This window comes from Stigmatopora nigra, chromosome 10 (assembly GCF_051989575.1).
Source record: "Stigmatopora nigra isolate UIUO_SnigA chromosome 10, RoL_Snig_1.1, whole genome shotgun sequence".
NCBI classification, from domain to species: domain Eukaryota; kingdom Metazoa; phylum Chordata; class Actinopteri; order Syngnathiformes; family Syngnathidae; genus Stigmatopora; species Stigmatopora nigra.
This window is the reverse complement of record NC_135517.1, coordinates 4935347-4959236: the sequence shown is the minus strand read 5'-3', so window position 1 is coordinate 4959236 and position 23890 is coordinate 4935347. Positions and strand designations below refer to the sequence as shown.

Sequence of the window (23890 nt, the reverse complement as noted above, 5' to 3'; positions counted from 1 at the left end):
AAAGTATACCATTTGTGTATGAGTTACATGGGAAACATACAAACTTGGGATAAAGTTTTAGAACATTATTTATTAATCCACCAAAATGAATAACAAATACAAGCAAAAAGCATCATGGAGCATTAAGACACAGCACCCTCCTAGCCAATAGGAGGCAATGGAGGTGTATGCAGGACTACCTTGGTAGATTTTCCAGGCCTTGCAAAATGGCAGACTCCTTTTGGTTGTCATTCAGATTTAGAAGAAAGATCTTGTTGGAACCCCTTAAAAAACAACCAAGAAAAATCCAGTTGCTTCTAATCAACTTCTTCTCAAAAGGTACTACACTATTTTATGACCTGGCAACAATGGCTTCTTTCTAACAGCATTTAATCATACGTTAATGAAAATAGTTTAAGGGATCATTGCAGTTCTCTACTGAGTTTTACACAATACTCCCAATACCTTCCAAGTTCTTTTCTGTCAAAGCAAACACAAGGATATCAGATTAAGAAGTATTTATTGTACCCTGAGGGTTTTGTAATGTTCAGTAATGGCCCAATGTATACAGAACTAATCCTGGACTGACAGCCAGGGACAGTGGGTTCTGATGGCTATGGGCCGGGGCTAATGGGGTCCCCTTGGTGACTCGGGTTGTATGCGCGAGCCGTCTGAAAGCGCAGCACTGTCAGGCTGACCCAAACACTGCCTTGATGAGGCTTTTAGAAGAGCAGAGTGACTGACGGAGGTTTAGAAGAGATGTGACACTGCAGTCTGTGGTGCTGCTGTTTATGTATGTCTGCTAGCCCTCCCAAATCTATGTTTATGATAACAGTGGCCCGCTGCCCATCTGATAGCGGCGCCGTGCTTTCTAAGGGACAAATGCTGCGAAAGGGCAACATAGACACAGAAGGACACACTTGAACGAGACCAAAAAAAAAAAAAAAAGGACTAACACGGACACCACATGTGCCTTAAATACAGGAAAATGATTTTCTTCGTCAGTTTTTAAACTCTATACTTCTTGTCTAGTACTTTGTTTGAGCTATAAGTAGAACACATGTCACAGTAATCCCCCCCTTCCCGTGCCTTTAATGTGATTTCTCCCCCCTTTTTGGCCCTTCGGTTGTCTTCCTTCCTAATTAGCTCATATCCCTCCGCTTTGCCAGAGCCAGGGTGATGACATGCATACGGCACAGCCCCAAATCAAATATATGCACATGTGTGTGCTTTTAAAAGCCTCCCAACGCACATAGACGCACACACAGATCAGTGGAGGATTTTTTTTTTTAATATGTGAGTTGTTCCATTAAAACAATACATTTCTCAAATGCTTATATGGGGTAACCATGCAATGTGGGAATTTAGAAAAAAAATTCAAATTTATTTTTACTATAGTAGATATCATATGTCACTAAACTTAAGTCTTGCCACAGAAACTTTCACTTCAATGTTATGCATCTTAAAAGTGTGTTTGAATATTCTTTTTTTAGGCAAACAAAGTATAATCATTGAAGAAAAATGCTTCAGAAATATCCTAAAGTTGACAAATTTTAGTGGCTTTCACAAGGTTAAAAAAGTATAAATTGTCAATTGGAAAGCCTTGGATGGGTGAGGGTACTCATTTTCTGCAAATGATCCAAAGAGGCCTGGTTCCAATAAAATGAAATCAATAAAAAATGGATAAGCACAAATTTTTGTCTTTCATTCATTCATTCAATCATTTTCCAAGCCTCCCGAGGGTGCTGGAGCTTATCCTAGCCAACAGTGGGCTAAGTAGTCCCTGAATTGGTTGCCATCCAATCGCAAGGCAAAGGGAGACTTTCTTTCCAAAAATATGACTAAATTCTTTGTTTAATTATATTGTTTCAATCAAAACCTCTGATTTCAACATTTCCGATTTAACTCATGTCTTCATTCTTGCATGTTTTCGACAAATTCTGGTATTGAAGCGCATCTTTGTCCATTCGCTTAATATTTCCTTCGAATTGACTTCACACGTCCTTGATCATTAAAAGGCTATCAAAGTAAAACGGCTTTTCCGAGTTCATATTTCAAATATTTTAATTGTATTATACAGCTTTCGTTTATTTTTCTAATAATCCCTTGAGGCGACTGCAAGATTGTTTACTGTCTTTGATTTGCAGTCTTCTTACTTTTTACTGCGAGTGTTAATTAACCTTCAAATGAAGAAATTACAGCAGCCACACATCACTACTACGCACATACCTACACAACAATAGACTGGAGCCTTTTTTTCCCTCCTGTTTTTCATCAGAGATCTCCCTGCATGTGTCTTTCTCACACTTTACTTCAATTCCATCTTCTGACACACACATTAGACAACATGCCAGTCTGCATTTCTTCTTCTGTCCTTCCTTCTTTTGTGCAACAAAGTCTTCGCCAAATTCCCCATTCTTTCAACTTCGTCGGTAGCAAAAATAAAACATGAAAGGTTCAAAGACAACAGCTATCTGTTTTCTGTTCAGAAACACTTAATCTCCCTTTTTCCCGCTCGTCTAGCTCGTCCTTCTATATGTTCGTCCACGTGGACCTTTTTATTTTTTTTGTTCTTTCTTCATCACGCGGCGCTTCCAACATTCTATTATTTTGACTATAGCCTCTCATTAGCTGCTCCGTTTAATTAAAAGGATTCATTCATATGAAAATGGGAGTCTGATAGTGATTTTTCTTTTCCGGAAACAATTGTTAGCCTTTTTTTTACGGGAGATGTTTAATTAGAAGTCTTTTTAACTGGCATTAAACATACATTTTACACATGCAAACGCAAGCACTACGGAAAACTTGCTTGTTATCCCCCCTTCTAATGTAACAGGCTATTTTCCTTGTAGAACAATAATGAAAAAGAAACTTTAGTTCTAGCATTTATCTCCCTATGTTCTCTTATGAGTGGTCCAATGGGCTAAATTATGCAGGGCCCAAAAACTAATTATTCCCACCAGCAGGGCTTTTTGTCGCCTCCATCTTTCCTTTATCTGGCAACCATCTTTACGCATGTTTATCATCAGGTGTGTGTACATAGCATCATTGCACCATGTGGAGACAATAGTGGAGACGAAGGCGACCAATGGAGAGTGACCAATGTCCTACTCACTATCCAAAGCCCTTTGTGATTTTTGGTCTCATTATTCACCCTCCTCCAACTCTACATTCAATCATGTGACAATTCTAAATGATTGGTATCTTTTGTGTAGTAATTGTATATTTTAGGCAAACGGTTGCGCATATAAAAAGGTGATTTCAAACAGACTTTGTAGTAGCATCATATTATCCCCAAGAGATAAAAACTATAATACATTACAATGCTTTGTGTACTAAATTAGCGTTTAAAAATGATTATGTCCTAACTTTAATTCTTTATTTAACTTTGACAGCAATAGACGTCCAATTTATTGGATCATGGGCTACTTTTCAATTGAGTTGGACATCTCTCTCTATCAATTGCAGCCAGTTATTTGAGATTTAATTTAGGTGTAATATTTAATTTATACATAGGCCTGCTGAACAAGTGCTTTGTGCGTTGGTTCAGAAAATGAATGACTAAATAGACTACATGTGTAGAAGTTCCACATTTCTGTGAGACCAGTTGAAGAAAACACTTTTAAATAGAAACTGTTAAATTGCAAATATTATGTAATTTGGAGGTTATTTCTTGCTGATTTTTCCATCCTAATACAAATATTTCATTTTATGAGCTGAAAACTTGATTTGTCTTTGATCCTTTGAACGACTGTGACTAGTGACATTTTGATTTTATGAGGAAAAAAAATTGATTTCTCGATTATCCTCAGTTAAATGTTCAAATGGTTTCAAAGTGAACCACCTAGCTTGAGGGGGAAAACTACAAGTTCATGTAAAATTGGGCCTGTTCATGTGGTTTATTATCACGTAAAAAAATATTCAGATTGAACCAAAATGAATCAGTTATGACAAAATGGTATCTTCGAGAGCAAGTCTTTCTTGGAACTTGTGCAATCCACATTCATTGAAATGTCGATAATGGATTATGTTTTGCACCCTCATTTATGATATCAGGAGTGTCTTAAATTTGTAAATCTCTGATTAATTGGAATTTTTATGCAGTACTATATCAATACTAGAATAGTGCTGAACTAAATCACTATTAGTACTCAAATACAATTTACCACTTCCAAGTAATCAATAATAATCATCATTAATACTTTCATCTGTTGTCAAATATCTAATTTAAACCTGCAAATATATATTCATAACAATGTGAACACTTTTTTATTGTAGTACATTTTCTAATGATTTCAGAAGAGTGACGGATAATATTATCATTATTCATTCATTCAGACATTTATAAAATTTTACAACATTTTATAGTTAATATCCATACATACATATTTCAATTTGTGCCTTTAGTATTTTTTCAGAAACAATGCAGAGGGTTTCGAGGGTCTCGTTTCTTTACTTGCTTTCGGGCTTTGGGCTTAAATTAAGAGTGGTGTCCCACGGAAATGAGCCATTAAAATTGAGGATGTATTTATTTTTTCTGCTTCCCCTTTTCCTTTTTCACATTTGGCGCAAAGCTATGGGGAGTCCTGGAGACAGTTTGGAGGGGAATGATTTGGGGGGGGGGACAGGACAACACCCATTAAAGCCAGTTCCTTGATTATTATGGCTTTTATATTTTATCAGTAATATCTGGAGGCAGAGTTGAGTGTCTTGAATGTTTCCTCTTTTCCCAGACTGTGGTAGTTAAAGCATGGAAGTGCTGTTCATTTTCTCACAGACAGACGCTACGCTGTGAATGCAAACCCGATTAAAGGACTATTGGTCACTCTGAATGAGTTTGTCATCCTAAACATGAGATTCACAGTCTCTTGTATAACTGACATTTGTTATTGTCTTTTATTTTCAGTTCACTTGATCAAACCTGAAGTAATAGGCTAAATATGTCATGTAAAATAATGTTTGGCAGGTTCCCAAAAGCCAATTCGATCCATTTTGTGTAGTTTTGCTCAGTTGTCCTGCTTTTAGTAAAGGTACTATATGTGGATATTGATCTTTTTGTTTTTTGTCCAATCAGATTTCAGCTTTTATAACAGAATGTCCATCTAATCGGCTAAGGACGTATTAGTAGTGCTGCCGTATGTAAATCCAATTGCACAAAGATGCCCTGAGATACCAATGATCAGGTTTTGAGAGATACAGGTGATCTTTTGAGAAACTTCATGTGCACATTTGTCTGTCCTCTGATTGGCTGGTTAGCATCAGCAGAGTTTGACACGTAAAACCCATCTGTTGCAATCTATGTTAACTTCTCCAGTGACTATGATGTATATTTAATTACATTTTTGTTGTATGTGACATCACTATATTTCATTTTTGTGTTGTATTTATGATTTCTGTAATTTGATATGGAAAAAGATGGATTAAGTCGGGTCATTCCCTGCTGAAGAACAAGGTATTAAATGCATGGCTTGACGTTGTCACTATTCACAGTGGGGGATGTGGTTGAGGTTAGCGCTTATGTGTTATCTCTGTCGACTAGCAAGAGGCCACCGCAAGTGTAAAGCACACATTTTTGTTGTCAGCTGCCATGAAGGCGATGAGGGTATACCTCCCACGTCCGTCGCAGGGTGCATGCGATGATGATCAGAAGCTGGGTTTAGACTCAGATGAGTGGTGGAAAGGCACCCAAACAAAGTCTAACCACAATAAAGGGATGCACATATGCAGCAAACAAGTGGGTAGCTTTCTGTTTTTTTGTGGGGGACATTTTTAATTTCCCCATTGAGAAAATGTACCTCATTTTATCACTGCTTTTCATTGGTAGTTTATAAAGAGTAGAGTTTTTTATTGTTGATTTTCTATTCAATTTCTAGCACAGGTGCTTAATTTGAGCAAAATGCTGGGCATCCTAGACTGGTTGGTGGCATCAATTATAAATGTATACAAATCATTTAATCACAAATGATTTTTTTGAGGATTTAAATGTAATGACGACAAACAGATGTAACAACTGTGGTGTCAACATCTACTAAATGGCTGAATACACTTGCCTTTAAGTTGTTTTCTGTAAACATTCATTTCAAGGAAGTGACTTAAAAGCCGCTTCATGGTGTAGAGGTTTACTCGCCTGACTTCGGTGTGGGCTAGTGCGGGCTTGATTCCCGCTAGTGGTGGTACGATTGTGAGTGTGTATGGTTCAGTGTGCCCTACGGCTGACTGGCAACCAATCTAGGGTGTAGTCCTGAAGTCAGTTGGCATAGGCTCCGGCATCCCTGCAACCCTTACGAGGATGCGTGGTACAGAAGATGAATGAATGACCCTCAGCTATTCAGGGGACACCTGAGAATGTCCCTGGGGGATTACTGGGAAAAGAGGGTAGTCCGGGCTTCCCTTCTCAAGCTGCTGCCCTCATAATCTGACATCAGATAAGTGCTAGAAGATGGACAAACATGAAATTAATTTATTTCATTTGTTTTAACCCATTGTAAGATACTCACTTCGTTTGCCTGTAAAAACACTGCAGGCAAGGTTTGCTGAGATTTAAAAGCGTCCCATTGCACTGATTGCTAACACAGGAGCTGACACATGTAGATATTTACAATCAAGTTAGACTGCTTTGATCCATCAGTCCAGTCATTCAAGCCTTCTAAACTTATCCCATATCTCAGCTTTTGACAAAGCAAGGTGGCGGTTTTATGTGTAATATCATGACATAACTCCTGACTGGAGCCCGAGTCTGGAAGCAGCCATCAGCGCAGAGATAAGACGGCCATTAGGAGAGTGTGATTATTTCATGGCTACTGCAACAAAAACGACTGAGTGACTGACCTGCCGCGTGAACTGAAAAGTGCAGAATTCTCCTTGTCTGGGAAGATGTGGCGGCGGCCATTGTGTTCTTGGGTCAAAGGCTGTTTTAAAGAAGCAAGCCATGTTCAACATGCCTGACATCTTCAGTATCTATTACTGCAGAGAGCAAAATCGAGAATGTAACTAGGAGATGAGATCAATAGAGCCCGAATGGAGGATTGATTCAGGCTTTTAGATCTTTTAGATTACTACTGCCTCAATATGAGTCAAATATGGAGGCTTGTTCACGTGAGCGTAGTGATGGGGTACTGGATTTACTCAAAATCTTTCAGGCCAGTAACCAGTTTGGAGTAAAAATCCTTTTGACAGTCGATATGGTATTGCTAAGTTATTGATGCTAGATATTTACAGACAGAGACTAATATAAAAAAAAATCAAAATGAATGACAATACAGTACTGTTTAGTCGTATTTTGCATGTACCTATTGACTGCAAATATTTGCAAAATAATACAAGAAAGAAAAGTTTTATAAGGCCTTTTCAAGCATGACAAATTTCCCTTTTTGATAATAATCTCCAAGATCCATGCAATAAATGCGATTTATACTCCAGTGCAATCTATACTCCAGTGTGACTTATACTCCATTGCGATTTATACTCCAGTGCGACTTATACTCCAGTGCGACTTATATATCCTTTTCCCCCTTGTGAAATCCACATGACCAAAGCCTTTGAAACGGTTTTCACTCAAAAAAATATTCTAATTATATCCAAAATTAGTTCTAGCGTTAAAGATCCTAGTATGACTGCTAAAAGCACTTTTACACTAAACCAATAAGTTCCCTTTGGCCCAGCACATGGAAAGGAATGGAGGATTACATTCCAACCTTTTGAGAGCTTTTTAATATTTTTCAATGCTCTATCGACTAATAAAGGATATAGACAATTATTAAATCTATTAATACATCCCAATTTTGCATCCGTGAAGAAATGGTTTTAGATCTTGACATGATCCATTTCCTCTCTTAGAAACATCTTCGATGACGATGGTTGTTAAAAGTAGTATATCATGTAATAAGCTCATTTAACAATGTGTGCCTCTCACAAAGAAAGCCCAAATAGGACGCTAGCACTTTTAGCGTGTGTAATTAGCAGCTTCCAGCTTTCTAATTAGGCTTTTTAATCACATTTCGGCGATATTATTTCATCACGTACTCAGTGCCTTTATCAAACTCTTGCACATGCAGTGTTTATTATGGGGAGAAGCGAGGTGTTAATTCTCTTTAATGCTTCTAGTTACTGAGACGACGATTGAGCGGAATATCAAACGGAAAAAGGGGTGGCGGGGTAACCTCGACAATTCTTGTCTTAAGCCGCAATGCCATTAAGAAACAACATAATTTAACAAAAAAAATCGAATCTATCCGATCTGAAACAGAATCAAGATAAAGCTGGAGTAGTTTCGGACATTTTTGCCGTGCAATTAACCAAACACTGGTAAGATGCATCTGATTGGAGGATGAAGTCAGTCTTGATAGGGAGACAAGCAACAATAAACAAGAGTAAAAGCAAGAATTAGCGCAATGTGGCCCCTTTTCTAACATGTACAATGCTACTGTGAGCATGGGCATTTGCAAATTATATGAATAAATTGAGCAGCTTAATTATGTTTGCCGCTTTGAGCTATTATTCTCCTCCTTGGAAAGTGACGGATGAGATGAGAAATAGGGAGCGGCTTTGTGATCCCTCTAAGACAAATGCATTTATTTATTTCCCAAATTTTCCCCCCCTGCGTCCTTTTTGTTTGCCTGATGGGCGTAACTTGAAGTGGCTCATCCTAATAAAATCTCAATTAACCTCGTTGTTTTTCACAGATGCCGTTAAGCAAACACAGTGGCATGTGATTGGGTTTTTCCGTGAAAGCAATTGCCTACTTCGCGTCTGTGCAAAGACGCAATCTCACACATTTTTAGGCGGTAATTACTGTATATCAGGGTTTACTAATGAACTACTTAGAAACATTTCCCTTTCAAAAACTTTAAACATATTTGCACACCCTGAGTGGGCTTTTTACCACGTCAAGAAATACTGCATAATTAAAAGTGAAAAAATAAAATGCACCATTTACTTTTTCTTTAAGTGACCAAAAATAGTCAATTGCCAAATAATATAAACTCCAGCAGACTATAAACTGGAGGTGTCCACATCGCATTATGGGATATTGACACTATAAGTCATGAAGCTCAGTAGGGTGGATTCATTCATTTTCTGAACCGCTTAAGGGTTGCAGGGGGTGCCAGAGCCTATCCCAGTTGAGCAGTCAACACCCTGAATTGAAGACCAGCCAATCACAGGGCACAAGGAGTCGCACAACCATTCTCACTCACTCTCATACCTAAAGTCAATTTATAGTGTCCTACCAGCCTACCATGCATGTTTTTGGTATGTGATAGGAAACCGGAATACCCATAGAAAACCCATGCAAGCCCAGAGAGAACATGCAAACTCCACACAGGAGAACTGACCTAGATTTGAACCCAGGACCCCCAGAAGGCCGATGCGCTAACCACTCATCCGCCGAGCTGCCCCGGTAGCCTTCAAAAATCCATAAATTAACGAGACTGGACTATAAACTAGGTGGAAAAGTAACGACTCATGGTCTGAAAATTAGAGAATTTCGCCGTTAACGACAACAGTGTGTGTTGAAAAATGACAAGATTCTCTGATCTAACCCATTCACATTTACCGTGGATACATCTGGCTTGTATCCCTCTCCAGTCCTAAAACTGCATGCTCCCATCATGTCAGTCTCTTGCCAATCAAGCCCACACATGGCTTTTTAATAATCCTAATTCAATCACTTCACACTAAATCTCTCCTCCTCCCCCTTCTTTTCTTTCCTGCTGAACCGGCCGGGTCGTGTTTTGCGCCCCACGTGTTTGATTGGCGCCTTTCCCTGGTGTCTTCATACGGGCCGGCGGGCTCCGGCGGGACTGGCGGCCCGCTCGCATCGCAACTCAACTTCCCGGCGCTGGGAAACAATCACGGGCCCCTCTCTTCTTACTTTTCTTTCGTCTGTCCGCCGCTGTTCTTTTCTTTGCCTGACTCACTTCAGCACTCTGGTCTCCCCCGTCCCAGTCCTGGGGCACTACATAGCCTTGTATTTATTTATGTATCAGGAGACGGAAATGGACTCCCACCCAGGGAAGAGGGGTGAGAGAGAGGTGAATTGTGAGAGCGTCTACTTGGATTTGCGTGTGTATGCATGTGTGTTCTAGAGTACGTTTTTTTTCAGTGGTGCACTGCAATATTCAACTTAAATTGATTGATAACGTCAAAGTAAAGCATAAAAGTCACATCGACTGTTAATATAGGTGTTTTTTTCCCTTCTAAAAATGCAATGTCTATAATGTTATATTTATGGTAATAAAAGTGAGTAGCAATTCTGGTCAATTGTGTAAAATAAAAAAGTAAAAAACAACAGAAATGTTTCAGTAGCAAATTTTACTTCTTTGTGAAAGAAGTTGAGTTGAGAAACGTTAATGTCAAACAAAGTCACACAATTTCAGTCCTCGTGTTAGTCTCATCAGCCTTCTGTATGTATGCTAAATCTAAATTAATGGAACGGTGCTATTTGCTTTCCTAATATGCCTAAAGTGGCTCAGAAATAGCTCTATCAATCTACTCCTTCATCTAGAATCAACCCAAAATATTGCAATTCACATTAATTCTTCATTTTGAGAATCTCGATAGTTACCTGGCCCACTTGGGCTCACTCAACCCGCTTTAACTTACTTTTCATTTTACAGTCTTTCTGTAATAGCTAATTTTTACAAGCTGTATATCCAAAATTGAATTGTACATTGCAAAGTTTTCTTTCACCAGACACGAGTCATTGCAATGAACTTGCATGCATGGCCAATCCCAACCACAAACACACTCATATCATTCAAAATGAGGAGAAAAAAAACAGCCAACTTTCCTCTGCCATTAGATGATGATTGTTGTGATTAAGCTGTGCATTCTTCAACTCCTTCCTGTGCACGATCCTTTCCTGACCTGCAGGCGACCTCTTTGAAAGCGTCTCAAGACACTGAGCCCAAACGAGTTGTTGTGGTGTGCCAGCATTCTGTCCATTCCCAGAACGTTTGTCTTATCGCCTCCATCACAGCAGTTCTGTGTTCTTAATTGTGTACATTCTCTTCCTCAACCAACTTTCGTGTAGTCTCTCACATTTTTCTACCTTTCAACTGTTGGCAGATACATAGCAGACCTATTTTGGACAGATTGAACATAAATAATATTTTTCCCGTTTCTGTTTTATCTGTTTAAATTCACTGTAATCAGCAGTGGTGTATAACAATCGTTCTATTTTTTTAGCAAATACAATTTAGACATTGTCTAATCCTTGTCATGTGTTTCCAGTCGAATAATTGACCAACAGTGATTGCAATTTCAAAATTAAAGCACGAGGGTAAGGGTGAAACTTAAACAAAAAATGTAAGATATAGCCATGAAGAAAAATGTGTGTCGACTGATATCATGGAATTGAGTTTAATTTTAAAATGATTTCAACTGCACTGTTACTTGCATTATTAAAATTATAACATTGACATTCTTATTACTAGATGCACTGCCTTGCATTCCTATATTTAGCCAATAAAATGTAATTACTTGCTTTTTTACAATACATTCCAAACACTGGCCGAGAGCATGTACTGTATTTTACGGACTATAAAAGAAAATTGACAACGTGCCTTATGTGTGACTTCTGCTGAATGACCTCAAATCTATTTCAGTTGGAGCATAATTGGATTATACTTGGTGCCTTTTAGATAAGTTTATTATTCCATTTTCTATTTGCTATTAATAATGGTGAAAACGTAACCTCCTACTTGTCCACACTTTGAAATAAAAATCTAAACTCTGCTGATAAAACATCAGGTACGATTAAGCTACACATAAATATTAAAGTTAACATTACATATGGCATAACAGCTAGTAAAGGCTTGATTTCTGCTTTGTTTGGCTACAAATGTCTCCCCACATCGTTGTGCACTGTCAATGTTATGAAAGAAATGAAAAGGGGGTCGTATTTGAGATATTTTGAATATATTATACACATGGTTCCAAAGAAAACATACTTTCCTCTCATGCTTTTGCGGCTTACGAGGAAGAAGACGATGTTTAAAATGCATGAGAGCTGTTGCAAAGTCATGTTCGCAAAAGGATGAACAATGATCTCTTTCATTCAACTGTAGTACCATGTGGCGTAGGAAACACTTGACTGTAATAACACCCTTTTTTTCATAACCGTGACAACCGAGGATTGATGAAAAGATAGTGATTCGTTTTTACTTGTGGTGACTGCATACAAGTGTATTTCAAAGATGACTTGTAGTGTGCTATACTTGCTCCATTACACTTTTACTTAAGTATTGGATTGGATTGGATAACTTTATTTATCCTGTATTTGGGAAATTTAGTTGTCACGGTAGCAAGAGGGTGAGAATACAGACACAGCAAAAGACATTACAGACATAAATAGATAGGTAATAAGTTAATAAATAAGTACATGAATAAATATATAAATAAATAACTGTGTTGCTATGTGTATGTATATATATATATATATATATATATATATATATATATATATATATATATATATATATATATATATATATATATATATATATATATATATATATATATATATATATATATATATATATATATATATATATATATATATATATATATATATATATATATATATATATATATATATATATATATATATATATATATATATATATATATATATATATATATATATATATAAGCACATATATACATAGACATAGACATAACAGCCATTTTTTGGTAAAGTGTATGACAGCTGATGGTAGGGTGTATGTTTTTTTTTTTTTTTTTTTTTCAGAATTTATAACACACAAAAAAACACTCATTTTGGCTTCCCATCTTATCTCTGGTTTACTCTCATGAAGCATGTGAGGCTGCAGCTCATCACCTGCAGACTCACGTCTGTTACCTTATCACTTTTGTAGCTCTCTGATTGTCTTTTATCAACCCCTTGTGCCCCGGTTGCCTTTATCTGTGGGCCCAGTGTTGTGTTTGAGTAGGTGTACATGCGTGCGTGCAATGCCGCTCTAAAGTCTCACTGCAACAGTGCAAAAATTGTCCCGATAACGCAGTCATTATGAACAACATTTGATAGTATTTAGTATTAAATCGTAGATTTTGTCATCTTTTTCTGGTCCCCACCTGTGCAGCACACAGACATGCTTCTTCATTTGTACCAGTTTATAATGTGCCAATAACAGCTTGAAGTGGCAAGGAATCCTATTCTGAAATCGTTATGCTTATTAGGCTTAGCTGTTTGCCTCTAGAGGGCAGTATACTCAAGAATTATTATTAATATTAATTATTTAAACCAGGGGTCGGGAACCTTTTTGACAAAGAGCACCATAAACAACACCATAAACCATGAACCATAAACACCCCTGATTGAAACCAATGTGTTTTTAGACATTTCACTCATTTCTCAGGACTATCTTAGATATAGTTAATTTGATCTCCATCTTGTGATTGTGCAATTAAACCAATAATAAACAAGTACTCGGCTATTTATCAGTATTGCTCTCATCCACCCCTAGTTTGCGTATGGCATTTTTCTTGAGGAAGTACCACCTAGTGTTCAAAAAATGATCTGCTCTGAATATTGCAAAGGAGAATTAATCAGTATCGCAAGTCATTTGTAATAGTTTCCCAGCCAGCAGGCATAGCAAAGAACTCCTTTTTGCCCGACTACCATTGTTCAGACCTTTAGTTTAATGGTGTATATCAAACACATGCAGATCTCAATTATCATTGTTAATGAGGGAGCGACTCTGGAGGAATCCCTCTTTACAGCCGTAACCTTCAAAGGTCCTCAAAAGAACATCTGAGGGCCTTTTTATCGGACAAAGTTTCTCCTTCATTTGAATAATTTTCTAAATGGGCCGTAGGGAGATAGGCGTTAAAAGTGAGGTCTAAAGCCCTGAAAACTGAAATGAGATCTGCCTATGAGCAGCAGGGAGGCCTCGTCGTCTGTGATATGGATTAGAGTTCGGGGATGCGTATCATTCTCGGCTCCATTTGCACTTTTTTCTTTCATAGCCTTTAGGAAGGCTAAGTGTGTGTGCTCATGAACAAATGCGCGTGCATGTTGGGATGTACAAAAAGGGAGGTCGCGAGGTATCGCACCATATTACAAAGGATACTGATAGCCATCAAAGTCCCAATAATATTTAGCACATGCCGTCTTCTAATGGAGCGTTAATGTCCATCCAATGGAAATGAAATTCGTCTTTTATCGTCTATTCTTTACGATCCTTCCAAACCGATGCAGCAATTCCACTTTTCTTGCCAATACGAATGAAACAGCAAAAAAAAATGCTATTATTTTAATTAAATGAAATTTTAAGTCCGCGTCAAGAACTAAAACTTGTTATTTTGACCTATAGTTCACTTTGTTGGTGATAACAAGAATTATAATAAGTAAAAAATATATATTTATGTATTCGTGGAGAAGCTTCAAATACCCAATTTGTGTATACACACACACACACACATGCACACTCATAGTAACTTTAACCCTTAAAACACAAATAAAACTGTCTTGGTTAAATGTGCTTTAAAGATTAGCGGACCACACTCATAGCTCTTGTGCTGGATAAGGTTTAAAGTGGAAACATAAATTAGCTTTTAAAGCTGCTCAATAAAACATTGCAGAGATGTTCATTTTATCTTCTGTTGCTTTATTGGCCTCTCTCTCTCTATATGTTTTCCTTGGTAATGAAGGAAGCGGCCAAAAGATTCTTCCACGCTTCCCTTGTGGGGTCAGGTTGCAGTGTACAAAAAACCCCGGACTGCAGCAGTGAATTATTTGGCGCGTGTTGCTTGAATGGGGAGAGGGTCAAGCGTTCACACCAGTGATGTTTGCTAACATGTGAACATTGCTCATTCTCAATGGATTGGAACATAATCAAGAATTTAATGATTCTCAAATTACTGTGCCAGTACCCCAAATTTCCATGGTGGTACGTCAAAGAATCACTGAATAAAATACTGATAAAATCAAACTTTAAATACAACCAAAGGGAGAATGAACTCTTTTTGGTTCAAAAATCAAGTACTGTTTTTTTCCCTGGACTATACATAAATCTTGCTTTTTATCATAATTTAGATGGGCCTGCGGCCAATACTGCGACTAGTATACTTTTTTAAAAACTTTGTGACTACTGACAGCCTATGTTGTTTTTGTAGGGTAAAATTATCTGATCTCATGTTAAGAGATGCCTATTCAACCAATTGTGCTCCATTTTATTATGTATGTTTCTGATAAAATAAGAACATTTTTGGGATTTTGGGTCTGATTTTTTCAATGAGGGACGAAACCAGAGTACCCAGAGAAAACCCACACAGGCCTGGGGAGAACATGCAAACTTTGAGGAGCATGTGTTAACCATTCTTTTACTTTGTCACTGTCAAACTATTGAGGAAAAAATAACTTAATGTCTGGGGTTATTGGATAAATTGACAAAATAGTTTGAGAACTGATAAAAATATCACATGGTGTTCCACTGTAAAAAGTGTTGTGTGATATGGTGTAATCTTAAGGTTTATTTAGATACATTCTTTTCAAATGAAAAGTTAATTTCAAATTTTTTATCCTTTATTTAGATTAAATAAACACCCTCTGCCAACCAATTTTTTGTGCTAACCCCTTTTTTTTAACAAAAAAAACACATTCTGGTACTTTAAAAAAATGCAGTGGGAAATAACAGATGACCCCAGGCTGGACTTTATAGTCCCCCTTTGTAGGCTTAAAATAATACGTACTATTGCCAATGTACATTATCTGTTAACATCCAACAACACACACATGCACACACGCACACGCTGTTTTGCGGTCGCTAAAGGGCAAATGCAAATGAGTGTAAAGTTAAAACCCAAGAAAGAAAGCAATTTTGCACTCAGCTTATTTGGTTAATGCCATTAAGACACAATGAGGCGTTTCTCACACACAGCCAAACACCTGCACAAAAGAAAAAAAAGTGATTGTTTCAACTTTCACCCGTGTCCTCTGTTTTCTCCCCTGGCGGCCCTCTTCCTTGTCAAAAAGATTTACATGCTCATTTCTTGAGGCTCCTTTATACCGAGATTGTCCCCCTCTCTGTCGGTTTACACCCCCCACCAGTGGTTGTGCAAACACAGCTGACAGGAGCTAGAGGCCCACGCTGCCATGACACAGTCGCGTGCCGTCCAACAAATGCCTCTCGCTGTGCCAACCAGCGTGTGCGCCTCTTAACGTTTGGAGTGTAAATGGCCCAGGCCTCCTTTGCAATTTGAATCTATTACAGCCTTACTCTCTCATTTCTTCAGCTTTCAAACCATACTAATCACTGTTTATCAAATCTGTCTTATTTGTTTGAATTACAAAAAAAAATGATAGAAAGTTCCAATACAGCAGGATTTGGGAACCTTTTTGACGAAAAGAGCCATAAACAATTCATATTTTCAAAGATTATTTCTTGAGAGCCATACTCTGAATTTAAAAGTAAAAATATATGAAAATGTGAGCATTTATTATTCATTTCACCACTTTGAAAGTAAAAAGAAAGTCGGAATTCTTTTGAGAACATTATCTTACTGCTGCTAATCAATGAGTATCGATCAGAGAATTCATGCAGAAGAGTCTAAGGAAGAGAAAATATGATTTAAAAAGGCAAAGAGCTATATACACCATCAAAAGGGCCACATATGGCTCCTGAGCCACTTTGAAAACATTATTTCACTGTTGCTATTCAATGAGAGTATGCATGCAGAAGAGTCTAAGGAAGAGAAATTATGATTTAAAAAGGCGATGAGCCATATACACCCATCAAAAGAGCCACATATGGCTCCTGAGCCATAGCTTACCTACCCTTGCACTACAGATTTAAGTCTCCATTGGGTTAATTGAGTTTAAATCTACCCACTTTTTGTGCAATTTAATTTGCAGTAACATTTACTGCTTAGCTATGCAGTTCTCATCAATAATGTCTTTTTTTAACAACCTCTGCCCTTTGCACGCTGCATAAAACAGATTGCTGTTTACCTTTGCTGCAGTTCTAATGCAGCGCTCAGAGACTATTGTCATGTAAATGGTGACTGCCGGTGGTCTTTTGTTTGTGATGACATTCAGTCACTTCAATGTGTGACTGTGCGTGTCCACATGTGTGTTAGAGTTTGCTGTCACGTGAACCAAACAGGTGAAATATCATTATCGGCATTTTTATCAGTATACAGGGTTTTGATAGATTTCTAACCTGTTGTTAATTAGAATTTACAAAATAAACAACTTCATTTACCATGGGAAACAAGTTCATAGTAATATCAACCAATTAAATTTGTGAAATGATATGCAATATTTAATAAGCGCTCGCATTCCCACTTGTAATAATGAGTTGAGAAGTTGTTTGTTAAACTGACAAATTCCCTGCATAGTGTATGAATATAATCCAAATACAGAACAAGTCTTTTCCTGCTTTATTGTCAATAATATTGCAATATTTTTGTGTAAATGATGAAAAACTAGTACCCACAACTTAGATTTTAACATTAATATGTCCTGTACATGATATCATTCGAGTTTTATCACAAGAACTAAAAGCTGTTAGTTTTAATATTGATAAATATAAATATTTGCTGCGCCAATCATAATATCAGACTCGCTTAACAACCTGCCGTTTTTACCCAGCAACAGCATTTCTCCTCAGGAGTCTACTTTTTTTTCCCAGCACATCAACTACAATTCCGATTTTTTTCCCCAAAATATTTGAAGGCTTTTTATAGCTCCTTCTTCTTGACGTGAACATTTGAAGTGTTGCAGTCTGTTAGTGATATATTTTCCTGCTCGGCATTTTAAACAGACCTTTGGAAAGGAACCTGCAGCTGCCTCCTGGTGCATGGCACAGTACAACACAAATACACGCACACAGTCCAGGGGGCAGTAAAGTGGTTATCTCTCTCTCTCAGATCCTAATCTGACAGCAGCTCCAGCCTGTTGCCAGGTTACCCCTGGGGCGTCAATCTCCATTTAAATCCCGGCTGCCTCCCCGCCCAACCATCAACACCAGCCCCGCACCACCCACTCCCTAAGGGGCCGCTTTCCCTTCCCTCAGCCCTCCGCATACTTTCCCGTCACACGGTGGCAGGGGCACCGGGCCGAATTCGTACGGGCCAGCAGGTGACGCGGGGATGCTTTGAGATCAGCTGCCACTTGGGGGAAAAGTGCATGTGTGCTAGTGTGCTTTGGCATGGGCTCACACACCCAATACAAGGTGGGCCTTGTGAACCAGGGTGATGTGGGCTCAATGGCTTTGTATGCTAGACGTTTGTAGCGGCGGGAGGATGTGGGCAGCGTCTGCACACTGTGCCCGGCCCGGCTCGGGCCCAATGAGGGGGAAATGATTGAAAGATGGAGAGATAGGCCCGTTCTGACGTTGTAGAGAACCTCCTTTTCCAGCCTGTCCTCTGTCAGTCCTCTCAATGGGCTTCTATTGTGCTTGTGTCCAGGGGCAAGTCTTGGACGTTGACCCTCGCCCGGGGTCACTCTTGAGGAGAGAGAGCGTGCATAATTGCGGGGCAAACACAAAGACTAGCCTGCCGAAAGGCCGCGTCGGCGCGCCGGCTCGGCCTCTTAGAAGTCGCGCCGGGAGACGTTTAGCCGAGCGCTGGTGGGCAGGAAACATTTCCGGAACGTTTGATGCTGTCACGTGATTCCATCTGTAAAGAGAAAATCATTGCGGTAACCATCGTATTAAAGGACATACATATGCGGGTTGGGTAGACTTTGTAATGGTTTCCTGGCCTGATAATAAGAGCATTGACATCCATTCATTTTTAAATAAATGACTTTTTAATAGACACAGTCAAAACATAGTCTAAATACTGCACTGGGAAAAAATCAAACAATCAAAGGACACACTTTTCACACACATTGAAGTACATTAACCAATCCATCTATTTTTTTATTTTTTTTTTGCATTTGTCATCATTAAAGAGCTTTCCCACTAAATTTTGGTGATAAATGAATAGTGCCCGGCGATTGCTAGGCAACCGATTCAGGGTATTCCCTACCTGGTACCCGTAGTTAGTTGGGATAAGCTCCAGCACCCCCCACGACCCTTGTAAGGATGAGTTGTTCAGAAAATGAATGAAACAGTTGATGACTCAAAAGCTAGACATGAGCAACATTTGATATCTGTTTTATATTTGAAATGAAAACTCTTTAAAAACAACTTTGAAAAGATATCTAAAATATCTGATGTTGATAGGCAGATCCAAGATCAGTTCCTGGTTCTGTCACCATGCTTTTGTCTATGAGATCCTCGGAATGTACCCGAATGTGGGTTTTGGCAGGTGGACCTTCCTTACCAGGAGAAAAGAAGGAATATTCTCAACACAATGAATTCGCATTATTGGACGTCTGTCTGCACACGTTAGGACAAATCCATTGTCTTGCCATTGGGACGCTAACAATCATTCAAAGCACAAGTGATTGAATACCATGGTCAAACTCTGAGACAAGTTTAATCAACCAAAGGATGCTGAAAAAGATGAGTGTGTCCTCAACAATGCCGCATTTTATGCATGTTCTTGCCATATTTGTTCCAAGAAGATAATTCTGACAGATTTTTCTGTCCACCAACACTATAAAAAATCGATCCTATTACTCTACTCTGACAGAAAGGTACTGAAAAACAGTTGCGCACCATCTTTTATTCTGATAACAAAGTGTTCTCTTTGTTAAAAAAACGGTGGTTTCCTTCTAAAGGGTGAATAGTGAATGACAGGAAACCATTCTCCATTTTTTTTTCCTTCAGAGAGAGGGAAGCAGTCGAACTAAGGTTGACTTAACATGAGCAAGAGTCCAGACATTTCCTTTTATTTTTCCCTTGTGGCAATTTTGTTGTTTTGGCTGATATATCAAGTCGGGATAACTTTGTCATCCCACGTGCAAGGGGATCGGCCTAGTCGCTTGCAAATGGACTGTCACCATGTTTCTCATCTTGGACACCATTTTTTTCCATCCAATTCCAGTCTAGCAAGTAGTTGACAGGCATTTCTTGGGGTTAAAGTGGAGAAATAACCAGCCTGGAGTGCAGTGGGATAACACTGAAATGCTCCGCTGTCAACCCACCTTCCCCCCTACCCCAGCCCCCCCAACCTCTCCTCACCCAACCTCCCTTTTCCCTTCACTCAGATTGTTATCGTGGGTGAGCTTATTGCTTCCTGTAGAGACCCGGAGCTGCCTCCCCATGTCTGCTTTATGCTCCTGGATAAAAGCTAAAGCCAAATTATTACTACTTGCAATAAACTAGACAAAAGAATCAGTATATAGAAACTAGTCAATCCAGTCCGCCAAGAACCTCGACTAAAGGATTTTTTCGGAGTGTTGGGTTGTGTTCTGGTTATTTCAGGGCTGTCCTGGGCTACTCAAAAAAGTTGGACATTATTGGAAGTATTAATTGAGGCTACAGGCTCGTTGTTTTACACAAAAAACTTTTTGTTTCTCAGAGAATGCACATTTTCAGCCTTAAAAGAATGACAAGTGCCACCATTACTGATTATTATTCACCATTTAAATCATTATTTTCAGAGTATTCAAAATAAATGACCTTACACAGTATTGAAATTGTACTAAAAATCCTCCACAATACATTTTAATCATTTTCCGATCATTCGATTGAATTTCTTCATTAAAAAAATGATGACTACCACATTAATGAACGGAATATTATATGAAAAAGCCATCCATGCCATGCCATTAGAGGTCTGGCTACCGCTATAGTTTTCTGGCCAAGAGCGAAATGGGAATACAATTATTTTGTTTTCACTTTTTGGTTTATTTTACAAAGAAAAGGACTATGGGATTTGGCCTTTTGCAAAGGCCAATCTTTTGAATGTACCCCCAGAAACACGTGATAGGGGCACTTTAACTTTAGTTTAATACTATACATGGTTTGTTTTTACAAATGGTTTTAGAATTTGAGACTATTTCAGCACGAATCATTCTTTTTTTGGACTAAATTCTGTTTTTGGAGCAGGAAAATTCTGTTTAAATGACAGGATTCACATCTAAGATGAAAAAAATACCGTACTGACTGATATTGTACGTTATAATGACTGTATATCTAATCTATTTTGATTTGGAGCGCCATCACTTATCATGAATGCCTTGGTGTACTTTTGCATTTCATATTTTCAAGAGTACTTATAAATTGTATCATTTTAAAGAGTGTACACTTCAATCTAGTGCACCCATTAGCACAACACTTCTAGGGTAACCCGAGATACCCCCCCTTCTGACACCAACTGCACGACTCCTGCGTTTCTTGATTAGATTTGCTTCCTAAAATTGAATCCACTGACTGAAACAAACACCCTTTTATGGAGATGATTACACAAACAAACATAGCATCCAACCACACCCCAAAATGCTACTTAGACAGTTGTTTACGCAATGGCTTTTATTGTCAGTAAAAGCTGCTAATAGGGGCAAATTACTGCCAACAACTGAAGCGCATCAAGTCCCTTGGTGCTCTGCCCTAATGGAGTTAACTTGCGACCAATCCAATTAGAGGCCTGCAAGGGGCCAATGGAGCATGCTGGGTGGGGTGGGGGGCTCTTGGAAGACTACCTGGCTCCTGGGGGCCACTAACTGTGATTGTTTGGTCATATAATAACGTGATTTGGAGAGGGACATAGAGGGAGTTCTCAATATTTAAAAAAATACACATCTTGTTACAAAGGTCTGTTTAAACTCGCTTAGGAATAATGGAATTTAACCAATGTTTACATTTGAGATTGAGTCATCGCTAATATATAATTGTCCCTAGGGCGTAAAGGGAAATAATATGAAAACTCTATGTAATTTCATGCAGATTTCTTTATGAATCGGTCATAATATTTTGTCATATCTTCATCTAAATGACAACTATAAATACAAATGATCAGCCTGCTAGTAAACTTGCGTATTTTCCCTTTATGTTTCTGTCAAAGAGAAGCTGTGTGAATGATATGCAAAAAAAAAACCATAAACCAATAGCAGAGGTTCAACTGATGATATTTTTATTGAATACTTACAAGTGTAAAGATGCACATCTCCCATTTTGAGTGAAAGCTCTCTTAGATGTTGACAGCCGTGCCCGGTTTGTTTTCGTTCTGCTTCGTGTGAGACATTAGGCTCGCCGGTGACCCCGAGGTCAATGGGAACACAGCCTCAGCTTGGCGGGGTCACCTTTGTTTGACGTCTGGAAACGTTGGGCCTGAAACTCAAAGCGGGCCCGTTGAATCAAAGCTAATGCAACTTTGATGCCGCTTGTATCTCCACTTCATTTAAGCTCCATTACCTCGGCCCGCCGTCCTCATTCCACGTCCCTGTCCTCCCTCCTTCCCCTGTTCAACTGGCTCCATTACCAGAAGACCCCCCACCCTCCATCCCCCCAGCCCCTACCACCCCTTTCATTCAACCCGCTTCCCTTAGGCATCCTAAACCTCATTTGCACAGACATGTTTAGCCAACACAGGAAGCAACCCGTGCCCTTAACAAAATTACAGCCCAGCCAGCGAATGAGCCGCGGGGCCGGTCTGCGGAGACCAATCAGACAAGGTTTTCCCTTCTACCGCTTCTTCATTTAAAAGGACAACACGGGAGTCTAAAAAATTCGCATATTTTTATCAATATGATGTCATGTGCAACAGATTTGGAGACCTGACCAGCGTCTCACCTCTGATGATGTGAACTAATATGCTCCATTTCAGCTTTTCTATGCACTTCATGTGCTGCTTTGAATGATGCGAGTGATAAGGCTTGTAATGATGGTGATGTAAATGTAGCGAGCGTTGTGCTAAGAGACTCAGGGTGCATGGCCGCACTCTGATAGCTATCTCGCCGGCGCCTCAGTAATTTGGCTCTGAAGTTTGCTCTATTAATGGAACTCTGCTTTGCTTTCCCCCCACTAACGTCCTTAGGTTCTCACATCCTGCATTCCAACTCAGTCTGGCCCAGTCACAAAATATAGATATCCCCACTGGTTACACTTCTACAGTGTAAAAACATTGTAAATATGTTTTGAAACATCATAATAATGCCATATAGTGGTAAATGCTTATTTCCAAGCTAAATGCATTGCTACAAGCTGGAAACAACCAAATTCAGTTTGTTTACCTAATAGGTCCATATTTTTTCCATTCTTGTCCTGCAGATGGCGTTACAAAGTGTTTAATGACTGTTAAACGAAGAGGAAGGATGCAACATCTTTAATATGAGTTAAGGAATTTATCAATGAAGCACATTACACGAATATATATGCATGTAACAAGTTTTATGTAACATTTTTTTTCTGCATTGATCAATTGTAACTGACTCTGTCCATTATATGATATTACAATTTTATTAAAAGGCACATGAATTCAATCCAGTCCTTGCAGATTTTGTAATATTGGAAACATATCTTAACAGGGTCACCGACACATATAATTTCTCTTCATTCATATTTCCCCCTTTGGCTTAATACAGAAAACTTGACAGTTTCACCATGGATTCATCCATTCTCGTAATAAATTTCATGAACTCCCTCCAGTTTCCTTCAAAAATTCCCCCCCAAAAAACCCTGTTAGGCTAACCAAAGACTATAAAATGTCCTTGAAAGTGAATACAAAAATGAATTAGTCCTCCCTTAACTAAGACGCTAGCAAACACATGAATGAATACACAGAAGAACCCAATGTACACAGTCTGATAAATGCATCAAGAACATAACCCATATTTACGTATTTCTCGTATGGGCTTCACTGGACTGTCTTATAAAGCTCAACCGGATCGCATGTGTCCCTCTGATTCCTGTTTAATATTCCAAGGTGCTCCGTGGTGTGGGGAGGACCAACAAGCCTGGATGAAACGTCTGTTTCTGTATGCATCCAGGGCTGTAGAGGGGAAGCCATATGAGCTATCTTCCCATCCTTCATTCCAATCACCTCTCGCTGCATG

At 38.7% G+C, this 23890-nt stretch overlaps 1 long non-coding RNA gene across 1 annotated transcript; it reads left to right on the top strand.

Annotated features, from left to right (window-relative positions):
• Positions 1-217: 217 nt before the first annotated feature.
• On the top strand, positions 218-23890 carry LOC144202608 (uncharacterized). Its single transcript, XR_013327522.1, has 3 exons — positions 218-318; positions 23106-23169; positions 23761-23890. It is a non-coding gene; the product is annotated as an uncharacterized LOC144202608 (long non-coding RNA).